The 12,694-nt window shown below is 40.5% G+C and overlaps 1 protein-coding gene across 2 annotated transcripts in view; it reads left to right on the forward strand.

Moving 5' to 3' along the window:
- LOC124802590 (conserved oligomeric Golgi complex subunit 8) overlaps positions 1-12,694 on the forward strand; it is a 36,284-nt gene that overhangs the window by 13,316 nt on the left and 10,274 nt on the right. The gene's annotated exons all lie outside the window — the stretch shown is intronic.

The following is a 12,694-nucleotide window of genomic DNA, read 5'->3' on the forward strand; positions in this document are numbered from 1 at the left end:
ATTTTTCAGTTAAACAGAACCAAAAATTTAAGTCTTAAGTAGTAGATGTCATTTTCCACAATGAATGTTGTTCAATATTTTCAGGTTGACAATTTTATTTACACAATGGAAACTCTTTAAAAAGGATATTGTAAGTGGAAGTAAACAAAAGGGAATGAAATTTGCCTTTTTGTGGTCATAGAGCTTGGTATCACACTTTATTGAAAATGTATTGATATTGCTAAGAATGTGACTTGTATACTCAGGTTCTGGACTTCACTGATGCATCAGTACTTCTTTAAAAAACATGTTGTTAATATAAGTCAAGAACAACTAACAAATTTTTTATAACTTTTTTTACGGTTGACATAAAGTGCCTGCCCCCCTCCCCATTCATAATGCACTTTATGGAAAATGTGTTGGTATTGCTAGGGTTAAGCCAAGTGGCCATTGCTCTGACCGGCTGGAACTCATGGGGAGAGGCCTCAATCAGAGCACGTGCCATCATAGTGGATATTTGGCACCTTGAAAAGATCTCTTGTTAGCCGGCGGTCATAAAGCTCCAACAGTGTCTGCAGCCATACCAGAATTCTTCAGAGGAGATTGTCCCAACCCTGAGAACTATACCTTCATGGCCACATCTTCGAGAGAAAAGCAAAACCAAGTGGGCTGCAGAAACTTATTCCTCTCTGCTCCGAGTTTGCACCCAGACAGAGGAAGTGTCCTTTATCTCTGCTTGTGGAGAATATTGCAAACATATTTGGAGATATGTCTTTCCATAGTAAATTATGAAGTATTTCCATCTTAATTAAAACAAGGAATCCTATCCAGTCCTGGACATTACTCTCATGTAAAAACACATAGTTATGCCCCTGTCACAATAACAGCCTAAACGTGGTGGTTGTTGTTGTTGTGGTCTTCAGTCCTGAGACTGGTTTGATGCTGCTCTCCATGCTACTCTGTCCTGTGCAAGCTTCTTCATCTCCCAGTACTTACTGCAACCTACATCCTTCTGAATCTGCTTAGTGTATTCATCTCTTGGTCTCCCTCTACGATTTTTACCCTCCACGCTGCCCTCCAATACTAAATTTGTGATCCCTTGATGCCTCAAAACATGTCCTACCAACTGATCCCTTCTTCTAGTCAAGTTGTGCCACAAACTTCTCTTCTCCCCAATCCTATTCAATACCTCCTCATTAGTTACGTGATCTATCCACCTTATTTTCAGCATTCTTCTGTAGCACCACATTTCGAAAGCTTCTATTCTCTTCTTGTCCAAACTAGTTATCGTCCATGTTTCACTTCCATACATGGCTACACTCCATACAAATACTTTCAGAAACGACTTCCTGACACTTAAATCTATACTCGATGTTAACAAATTTCTCTTCTTCAGAAACGATTTCCTTGCTATTGCCAGTCTACATTTTATATCCTCTCTACTTCGACCATCATCAGTTATTTTACTCCCTAAATAGCAAAACTCCTTTACTACTTTAAGTGTCTCATTTCCTAATCTAATTCCCTCAGGATCACTCGATTTAATTTGACTATGTTCCATTATCCTCGTTTTGCTTTTGTTGATGTTCATCTTATACCCTCCTTTCAAGACACTGTCCATTCTGTTCAACTGCTCTTCCAAGTCCTTTGCTGTCTCTGACAGAATTACAACGTCATCGGCGAACCTCAAAGTTTTTACTTCTTCTCCATGAATTTTAATACCTACTCCGAATTTTTCTTTTGTTTCCTTTACTGCTTGCTCAATATACAGATTGAATAATATCGGGGAGAGACTACAACCCTGTCTCACTCCTTTCCCAACCACTGCATCCCTTTCATGCCCCTCGACTCTTATAACTGCCATCTGGTTTCTGTACAAATTGTAAATAGCCTTTCGCTCCCTGTATTTTACCCCTGCCACCTGGTACATAGTTTAATTTTTCACAAAGACTTAAAGCTTCAGGCCCAAACTCTGGGAGAAGCAAGGTATCCATTTTTTTAGGGCAATTTGCTTCCAAAAAGTGAAAATCATTTTTCACTGCTGTGATGTGAAGTCGTATTTCTCAACCCCAATGTAGATGCCAATGCTTCAAGTATATGTCTTCCTAGTGTATGTAAAACCCAGTTTTTGAAGAAATTGGTCAGCCAGTTCATGAAAATGCACCACATGAGCCGCAACCTGTCTGTATCAGTTGCAATCACCCTCTCGGATCCCTGAAGTGTGCTACCCTAATTAAGGAACAAGAAATCCTAGAATTGAAGGCCTCTTGTCATTTTGAAGCCCCAAAAAAGTGTGATCATTTATGTCCTGTCAGCATGATATTGACTTATCCCACTGCTGTGACCAGTTTGTTGGCAGTAATTCGCATGTTGCCTCCCTCGACATCCAGTAGGTGCTCGAGTAAATGTGATTATGTGAAAAACAGGCACACACTGCTTGTGGTTTGGGCAGCACCATCTTCAGGAAAATCAACTCTACACACCTGGCAGGACAAGCAGCTTCCTTCCCTGCATTCTACCAGTGATGGCTCTTTTCCGGGAACACTCTCCCAGAAATCTGAGGACCAGAGATGAAACACCAGCCAGTGACACCTGAACAGGATACCCTTAACATGATGATTCAATGGATATTTACTGTCACCTGCCAGAACTACAAAAACTAATTTCCTCTTATTTTGCTGTCTGTGCTGCTCTCCAAGAAACATGACTGTCTTCCTTGCAATCTCGATTTGTGTTTCCTCGATGATGGTATGCTTACTCATTTGGGTGCTGTCTATGACACCTTACAATTTCTTCTCCTAGTCTCTCATGGCTTTGCTGCAGTATGATTTTTGTGGCAGTTATTACTCTCTTGTGATTCTGTTATTGTCCAGCAGACCAATTACTAGTTTGGGCTCTTCAAAGAGCCAACTTGCAGTTGTATGCCTCTGCCATCACTTTCGCCCCCCTCTGTCAGATTGCATCAACAAATTTGTGGGAGACATGTCCAATATATCCACCTGCACCACTGGAACAGATGTTCCCCTTTCTGCGTGCGTCTTCCACCGCAGACCAATGCCGTAGTGGGCCAAAGACATTGCAACATTGCAACAGCCATTCAGGATTGTCAGAAGGCCCTGCAACAACTCAAGTGATATCCTAGACAGACCATCCTCATCACTTTTAAGCAGCCCTGTGCAAAGGTTTGCAAGTTAATTAAATGCAGTAAGGAGAAATAGTGGGAACAATATGCCTCCTCCTTGGGAGTGTATGCCTCTTCATCCCAGGTGTGGACCAAGTTCTGCAGTATACTGGGTCAGCAGAGATCGATAACTGTTGCAAGTCTCGCCCTTCTTGGAGATATTTCTAAGAATGCATTGGTTCTTGTGGAACACCTCACTTTGTGACAGCATTAGTATCGCATTTGTACCTAGCTACCTTTCGAATGCATAAAAGACAGATTGAAGACTTCCCCGTGCCCTTTCTACATCTACTTCTACATGATTACTCTGTTATTTACAATAAAGTGCCTGGCATAGGGTTCAGTGAATCATCTTCAAGCTGTGTGTCTACTGTTCCACTCTTGAATGGCACTAGGGAAAAACGAGCACTTAAATTTTTCTGTGCGAGCCCTGATTTCTCTTATTTTATCATGATGATCATTTCCTCCTATGTAGGTTGGTGCCAACAAAATGTTTTCACAATTGGAAGGGAAAACTGGTGATTCAAATTTTATGAGAAGATTCCGTCACAACGAAAAACACCTTTGTTTTAATGATTGCCACTCCAATTCACATATCATGTCTGTGGCACTATCTCCCCTATTTCGCGATGATACAAAATGAGCTGCCCTTCTTTGAACTTTTTTGATGTCATATGTCACTCCAACCTGATGCAGATCCCACACTGCGCAGCAGTACTCCAGAAAAGGGCAGACAAGCATGGTGTAAGCAGCATCTTTAGTTGACCTGTTGCACCTTTTAAGTGTTCTGCCAATGAATCACAGTTCTTGGTTTGCTCTACCCACAACACTATCTATGTGATCGTTCCAATTTAGGTTATTTGTAATTGTAATCCCTAAGTATTTAGTTGAATTTACAGCCTTCAGGTTTGTGTGACTTATCGCATAATCGAAACTTAGCGGATTTCTTTTAGTACTCACGTGAATAACTTCATACTTTTCTTTATTCAGTGTCAATTGCCACTTTTCACATCGTACAGATATCGTATCTAAATCATTTTGCAATTCATTTTAGTCATCTGATGACCTTACAAGATGGTAAATGACAGCATCATCTGCAAACAATCTAAGGGGGCTACTCAGATTGCCTCCTATGTCATAGATCAGGAACAATAGAGGGCCTATAACACTTCCTTGGGGTACACCGGATAGTACTTCTGTTTTACTCAATGACTTTCTGCGTATTACTACAAACTGTGACCTTTCTGACAGGAAATCATGAATCACATATAATGTGGTCCACAGGACATCTGGCCTGTAATTGAAAAAGTGTTGTGATGATCTCTCTGTTGGCAATAAGTAACTAACAAAAGTAAAATATTCTATGAGTCAGAGCATGGAGTGTCAGAAGTCTGAATGTGGTAGGGAAGCTACAACACCTGAAAAGGGAAATGGAAAAGTTCAGTCTACATATATTGGAGGTCAGAGAAGTGAAATGGAAAGAAGGTAAAGATTTGTGGTCAGACAAATATAGGGTAATATTAACAGCAGCAGAATATGGTGTAACTGTAGTAGTATCTGTTATGACTAGGAAGCTAGGCCAGAGAGTGAGTTACTGTGAGCAGTTCAGTGAGAGTGTTGTTTACCGCAGAATTGACTGCAAACAAAAGTCAACAACAATAGAATATGTATACGTGTCAGTATCACAAGCACAGCCTGAAGCAAAAGATAAAATATATGAGGCTATTGAATGGGTAGTTCAGTATGTCAGGGGAGATGATAATCTAATAATCATTGGGGATTAGAATGTGGTTTTAGTGGAAGGAATAGAAGACAGCATTTTGGAACGACATGAGGCAGGAGAAAGACTATTTAGTTCTTCCATAAATTTGAGCGAATAATAGGAAATACACTGTTCAAATAGCACAAGAGGAAGAGATATACTTGGAATAGGCCTGGGGATATGGGCGATTCCAGCTGGATTACATCATCACCAGAGAAGAGACTTTGGAACATATTCTAGAGTGTAAGGCATACCCAGGAGCATATGTAGGCTCATATCCCAATTTAATGAAGATGAAGAATAGATTGATTCATCTAGGGAAGCAGTGTAGAAAGAAATATGATATTGAAGTACTGAGGAATGATGAGATTGTTTAAATTCAGTAAGGCTGTAGATATTTCAGTAATGGATATCATAGTTGGCAGTTCAGTTGAAGAGGACTGGGCACCTCTAAAAATGCCAATCACAGATTGTGAACAGAAAAACATGGGTACAAGGAAGGTATCTGTGAAGAAACCTTGAGTGACAGAATAAATATTTCATTAGATTTTTTTTTTTTTTTTTTTTTTAAGAAAAAGAAAAAAAATTAAAGGAAGTGCAAAAATGTTCAGGGAGATCTCGGAATAAAGCAATATAGATTATTCAGGATTGAAATAAATAGGGAGTGTAGGGAGATGAAGGCAAAATAACTGCTGGAAAAATGTGAAGAAATCGAAAAACAGGGTGTATACGACCTGAGAGATCCGGGAAAAACCCGGGAATTTTTTCATCCGGGAGAAAACCGGGAAAAACCCGGTATTTTTTTAGAATTCCAGGAATTTTCATTGTTTTAGCTTTCAGTTAAATTTTTGTAACATTGACTGGTAAGAACCAATACTCTAACAAAAGATATTACTGTATCTCACTAGTGCAGAATAATACTGCAGCAATAAAACATGAAAGAGGAAAAAAAAAAAAAACTAAAATAAAACTAAGTTACCAAGGAAATGCGCCATATACAGCAACAAAACAAAGTGCTCACACAAGTATCTGCCAACAGCAAAATGTGTCAACAGCTTTAGGAAGATTATGCAATGCTTCGAAACAACAAATTGCCTCTGATGAGCGTGACGTCACAACTGTTTACATTTGATTCATTTGAGCGGTTGTGAGCGAGCGCATGCACAGTTGTGTCGCGTATGAGTAGTACCTTCTCGTGCTTCTAGCTTCAGAAGTGTGCCAGTTAGCTGTATAAGCAATAGCGGCAAGCAGTCGGATGCTACCCGGAAAAAAAATTTACTGGCGCGCCTAAGCTGTCAGATTCACACATATGCAACAGGCCTGGATGTAGGAGTCGGGGGGACAAACCGGGATATCTGCCCCAGGCAGGAATTTCTGTTGGGGGGGGGGGGGGGGGGGGAGGAAAAAAAAACATTGTTTCACAAAGCACCTAGCAACCAGCGCACGTCGGTCTATCGATTATTCATATGATTTTGAAACTCATCCCTGTTGAATAACAGGTAAGGAAGATTAAGTATTATCTTGTCGGTGTAACCAAGAAAATGAAATTTCGGCAGAAATTTTTTTTCCAGAACGCTACACTGGTAAAGGCCAGTTGTACAGTCTCTGCCTAGCAACTGCTAAAGTTCTATCCTGGGAGTAGCAACGAAAACAGGTATGAACACGTAATAACGTGTAACCGGAGAATAAACGCGGGATAACTGAACCGGTGATTGTGGCAGGGTTAGTCAAGTTAACCAGAAAATAAGTTTTAACCCTGGCAGGAATAGTTAGAGAATTGGTGATGACAAGATTGTTTGTTAGCACGAGGAAGGAGAAGAAATGGGGACATCACACAAATTATGGAAGAATATGACAATTGCAAATTTGTATAAAAAATTTGTACTACTACTTTTCGATCTCATGCTTCAGAAGCTAGAGCATATGAATGAAGTGTGAAACTATTTTCTAACATGAAACTTTTTGCTTGTAGTAGGCCTGATAGGCATTTAATATTGGTACACCGTGATTATATTCTGTTGTGTTATAAAAATGACCATTTGCGCCAAAACAGTGGCAGTGTGTGTTACAATTGCTGCAATATTAGGCAGACCAAATTTGTGTTATCTAGCAGACAGTGACGAAATTCACGTAATCAGATCGAGAAAGCACACCAGTCTTGGGTACTATTCATAGGTATTAATAGCTTTTTCAGTATTAGCCAACGAGATTTTTTTTTTTTTTCATGTAGCAAAACGTTTAACAAACTTTGATGAGCTAATGGATTCTTTCCCAAAAGGAAAGCACTGCATGTAAAGCTGTATTAAGGTTAGTGAGAAAACCAATGTTAGGACTTAAAGATTGAAGAAATATGTACTGTCTTGCTTGTCTATTGTCTTTACTGGGTTTATGTATTCTATATTTAATTTTATGTCACACAAAACGTAAAGTTATTAACTAATAGGCAATAAAGAGTGCAAATTTTGTGAAGAATTCCTGTTTTCCCGGTTACAAATAAACACATCCAGTATTTATTGAGAGTTTTTTTTTAAACAGGGGCAGGTTGTCAGACCGGCTGACTGGGAGCAGGAGAGGCACCACAGGACATTTTAATTGCCAATGTCCTGAATACAGTCTGATGGCATCTGTTAGAAAATGTTACGTGTTTGAGTTCCACAGAGCGAAATACAGTGACGTGCAATAGAAGAATGCTGTGTGAAGAGGCGTGGCAATACACTTGAGCGCATTTAAGACCAAACATTTCCTCAAACGCATACGTTGTACGTATCAGACTGTTCAGAAAAATGTGCGCTACAACATGGACATATTTTTGAAAAGTCGATTTTTAAAGTTTTTGGCATCCTACCTCAAACGCTCTAGGGAGGAGGGGCACCACTATCTAGTATTGCCCTGGTTCGGAAATACCGTAGATCCGCGGCTGATCCACAGAGCAATATTAAGTTGTAACGGGGAGGTGGGTAGTCCCACGTGACCCGTGTTTAAGTTTAGTAAGTTTGCTGTTTCCTTTTCGTTTATTGCTCTCACATCACATGAAAACAAAATGGATTTCTGTGGCCGGAAGCTATCAAGTCAATTAAAATACATTTACGTAATTACGGACGGCTAAAATATGTTATTAGTTTCAGATTTTATTTTACGTCCCCTTTCTGACAGTCAAGCATTAATTGTCTTGCAGAGCAATGAAGCTATTTTTGTCGATTTGCTACAGAAATTTGGCTTTAATTAATCTTTTCCTCTGAGCCAGCCAATTTATTTGAAATGGAGTGTTTAATTCCACACTATTGGCCAGTTACAACTATTCGCTGCATTTCAAGTGCACGTTTTCATCTTCTAGCACGTATGGCATTATGCCATAATAAAGACCCAAACATGATATAATACAGTACTGGTACTCCAAGAAAATTTACATCCGAATCTGGACATACGAATGTGCACTTTCAGCTGAATTATGCATTTTAGTATGGTGCACGAAATTCCCATGCTCTTGGAGTATCCTTTAATGTCTTGTTTCTTTTATGGCATTATGTAAGATCTTTTAATGTTTTACACATACAAACATACGGGCTTCCTGCATAGCTGCGCAAGCGCGGTGATGCTGGTTATCTGGTGCTCTCTGGCAACCGCTGAAACGAACCTATTTCTAACAGGTCGCGGGAAAATATTGCGAATGGTGGTTTGAAAACACTTACTTTCAAACTAAATTTCCTTTTATGCGAGATGAACTATGTGTGAGAATGTACGATGAATTTCTTAAATCACAGAGCATTTGACTCTCATTTAAAAATCAGCTCTTTGAGTACGATGATTTAGAATAATTTCGAGCCCAGAAGATCTGACATTTATGTCCTCAAAAATTTTACTTTTGGGTGATGTATCTTAAAGTGTAACACGTGCAAAAATGGGCAACATTATATGTGAAAGCTCTTCTTTCCATGTGGCAAAACTACGTATTTAATTTAAACCATTAACTTTTTCTATTTGTGTGTTCACGCTACTTAACAGTGATGTTGCTATTGGCTGACTACAACACGTGTCCTATGTTCTGAATATCCGCTGTTATCGGCTGGTGAGATTACGTGACATTAGCTATGAGTAGCTTACAAAAGCGCATCACGATCACTATTTCAATACTTTGGAAACGGAAAGTAACATGCGGTGTTTGGTGGAATTCAAATTTATACATTCATAATATGAAAATACAGTGTACACGTTGCTGCACGTCAGACATCTTCCCAAAACGTGTTTTGTTACCTCAGTTTCTTTTAAAGTGCTGGGAAATTCTACGCCAGTGTATAAAACCATAATCATTCAAAAGACTGATAACTTTTACAGTTCCGAGGAAAAGTATACTCTCACTTAACACGGAAAAAGTGTATTTTCACCCGGGAGGAAGGGTACTTTTAACCGGGAATTCCGGGAAAAATCCGGGAATTTTTTTTCCTCGTCCACGTACACACCCTGAAAAAGAAATAGTTCTTGGAAGAACTGATCCAGCATATGTAGTCAAAACGACCTTTGCTAACATTAAAAGCAGGTGTGTCAGCATTAAGAGTGCAGCAGAAATTCCCCTATGAACACACTGGAGAGAGCAGATTGGTAGAAAGAATACGTGTCAGATGAGAGAAGACAAAATGGGAGTTGATGTGGAAGGCATAGGGGATCCAGTAATAGTCAGTTTCACCGAACTGTGTAAGATTTATTTTCAGATTAAGTAGAGATGACAGGTAACATGGCTATGTATTTTCTAAAATCATTGGGGGACATGGCTACCAAATGACTGTTCAAGTTGGCATGTAAAATCTATGAGCTGGAAGAAATACCCATCACACATTTGGAAAAATAACCATCCATCCAGTCCCTAAGATACCAAGGGCAGATAAATGCAAGAATTTTCACAAAATCAGCTTAACATCACACGCGTCCAAGATGCAGACAAGAATAATATACAGAAGAATGAAAAAGATGGATGAATTTCTCTAAGATGTTGATCAGTTTGGCTTCTGGAAAGGTGAAAGCATCAGAGAAGCTGTTCTGACATTGGGCTTTGATAAAGGAAGCAAGACTTAAGAAAAATATAAGGGGCATTCAAAAAGAAATGAGCCGAAGGCATCATTACAGAAACCAGCACCTTTATGTTAAAAGTATTGACCCTGGCTGTTGAGACACTTGTCTCACTGTGTCACATGGCGGTGAATGGCTGTTTCATAAAATTCCTGGGGCTGTGATGTTAACTAGTTCCACACGTAAAGCTGGACGTCATCATCCGAGGTGAATCGTTTGCCCCTTAGATCCTTTTTAAGGGGGCCAAAAATGGCGTAATCACAGGGAGAGAGGTCCGGACTGTATGGAGGGTAGCCGTGAACCTTCCATTTGAATTTCTGCAGGAGTGCTGTGACTGTGTTGGCCGTATGAGGCTTTGCATTATCATGGAGCAGAATGACCTCACGGGTGCGATTGCCTCATTGTTTTGATTTGATCGCTCGATGGAGGCTGGTCAAAGTTTGCGAGTAACACTGGGCATTCACTGTTGTCCCATGCTGCAGGAAGTGAATCAGAAGAGGGCCATCTTGCTCAAAGATGACACAGAATAAAATCACTAACTTGGCAGCATGAGCTTCCAACAAATGTTTCAATACCACAGGGTGCAGAGAAAAGAAGAATGTCAGCATAGGGGCAAATAATTCACCTTGGACGATCACGACGTCCAGCTGTACATGCGGGACTGATAACATCGCAGCCCTGGGAATTTTATGAGACATTCATTCACCACCTTGTGTCACAGTGGGACAAGTGTCTCAACAGCCAGGGTCAATACTTCTAACATACAGGTACAGGCTTCTGTAAATATGCTTCCTGCTCGTTTCTCTTTGATCACCCTTTATAGATTTTTTGACCTCTAGAAAGACAGAAATGGGGTAATACAGATCATATACAATATATACCGTATTTTATTGGCTATAAGACGGACTGTTTTCTTTGAAAAACTGTCTACAAAATTCAGTTTCATCTTACACTAAATTAATATAAAAATGTCCAGTGTTTGATTTAAAATTTCTACTAGTCTTAAAAATGGCCATATATTCAATGCCGCAGGAAACTGATCTCTATCTTGCAACACTGGATTCAACTGGCAGCAGCAGTGCACCAGTGCAATGAACAAGAGTTGTGGGGATTCCCAGGCTTGCTAGCACTGTCTCCCTCCTGCCCCACCATCACAAACCTGTGTGTCATTGTAGTCTACAGTGCCAGTGAACTTGAATTGAAAGTGATTTGTGTTATTGATAACAGTACAATATTTTTGTTAGTAGCTAGTTTTGTAATCATAAGAAAATAAAAAGTATTCATACAATGCGGGCCATAAATTGAAAGTAATAGTATATGCAGAAGAACATGGAAACAGAGCAGCTGAGCAGCATTTTGGCCCTCCACCAACAGAAAAAAACTGTTCATGATTGGCAGGCTAGTAAAGAGGAACTGAAAAAAAAAAGGAAGACTAAATGTGCAAATAGAGGACTGAATGCAAAATGGCCAAATCTAGAAGGTGATGCATTGAAATGTATTCAAGGACACTGTCAAAATTGCATTGGAATTAATACAAAAATGATTCAAACTCACACCCGTATGCTAGCTCTACAGTGGAACTTATCCCCCTGCAGGTTCTGGGCTTAGAATAGGCCCGAGGTATTCCTGCCTGTCATAAGAGGTGACTAAAAGGAGTCTCACTTGTTTCAGGCTTTATGTGATGGCCACCTGTGGGGTTTGAGCTCCATTCTTCCAAATTTTTCTGAAGAGCGAGCCAATTGGGGAAGGGCGCCTTACACGGTGCATCGTGTCCATCATGCACTGAGATCTTTATTGTCGTGGATTTGCAGTTCTGCTCATTCTCTGGTTGTTGAGTGAGGACACCTTCTCGAGTGCCTTTTCCTCCATCCGCTGTGTGGTATCTTCTTCTGCACCGATGCTGATCATGGACCTCTTTGCACTTTATGTCCAACATGGTAGCTAGTCCTTTCTGGTGGGACCCCCATGTACCCTATTGGTTGTAACCCCCTGAGTACACAGGGTCGCTCTGCTGATGCCTGCACCATTAACTCCCCACATATGCCAAGGAATAGATGCCCATCTCCCTAATGCATCAGGACTCCAGGCAATGGCCATTGTGCCAGGTGCTTTGCTTTGTTGAGGCTGAGTGGCGCCCTTGGGAAGGGCCCCTGGTCGGAGTGGGTGGCATCAGAGTGGATGACTTGCTATGAAGTGTAGTACATCATTTCTTGCTGGTGGTCCAATAGCAGCAGTCTCTAAGCAGTCAAGGCCTAACTTTAATGCAAAGAAGTACGACTCCCAATCATTCCCCTCCTTGGTCACACCATGGGAGGAATGCCAGGCTAAGGATGGCAGCGAACCTTATTTGCCCCAGTACCGTATATGTATGAGAGCAGATGGAGAATCTTTCATGTCAATGAAGCCTCAGTTTTTTGTGGAGCATTTAGAGGACAAGTTTGGGGAAGTGGAAGGATTGTCCAAAATGCAATCTGGGTCAGTCTTGATAAAAAATAGCATGCTCTGCCCAGTCACGGGCATTACTCGCCTGTGACAAGCTGGGGTATGTTTCTGTTTCCATCACACCCCATAAGAGCTTAAATATGATCCATGGTATTCTATTCCACAGGGACCTTCTTTTGCAGTCTGAAGACGAGCTGTGTACCAACTTAGAGCAACGAGGTGTTCATTTCGTCCAGCGCATCCATCGGGGTCCGAGGGATAATCACGTT

The sequence above is a fragment of the Schistocerca piceifrons genome, chromosome 6 (genome assembly GCF_021461385.2).
Source record: "Schistocerca piceifrons isolate TAMUIC-IGC-003096 chromosome 6, iqSchPice1.1, whole genome shotgun sequence".
Lineage (NCBI taxonomy): Eukaryota > Metazoa > Arthropoda > Insecta > Orthoptera > Acrididae > Schistocerca > Schistocerca piceifrons.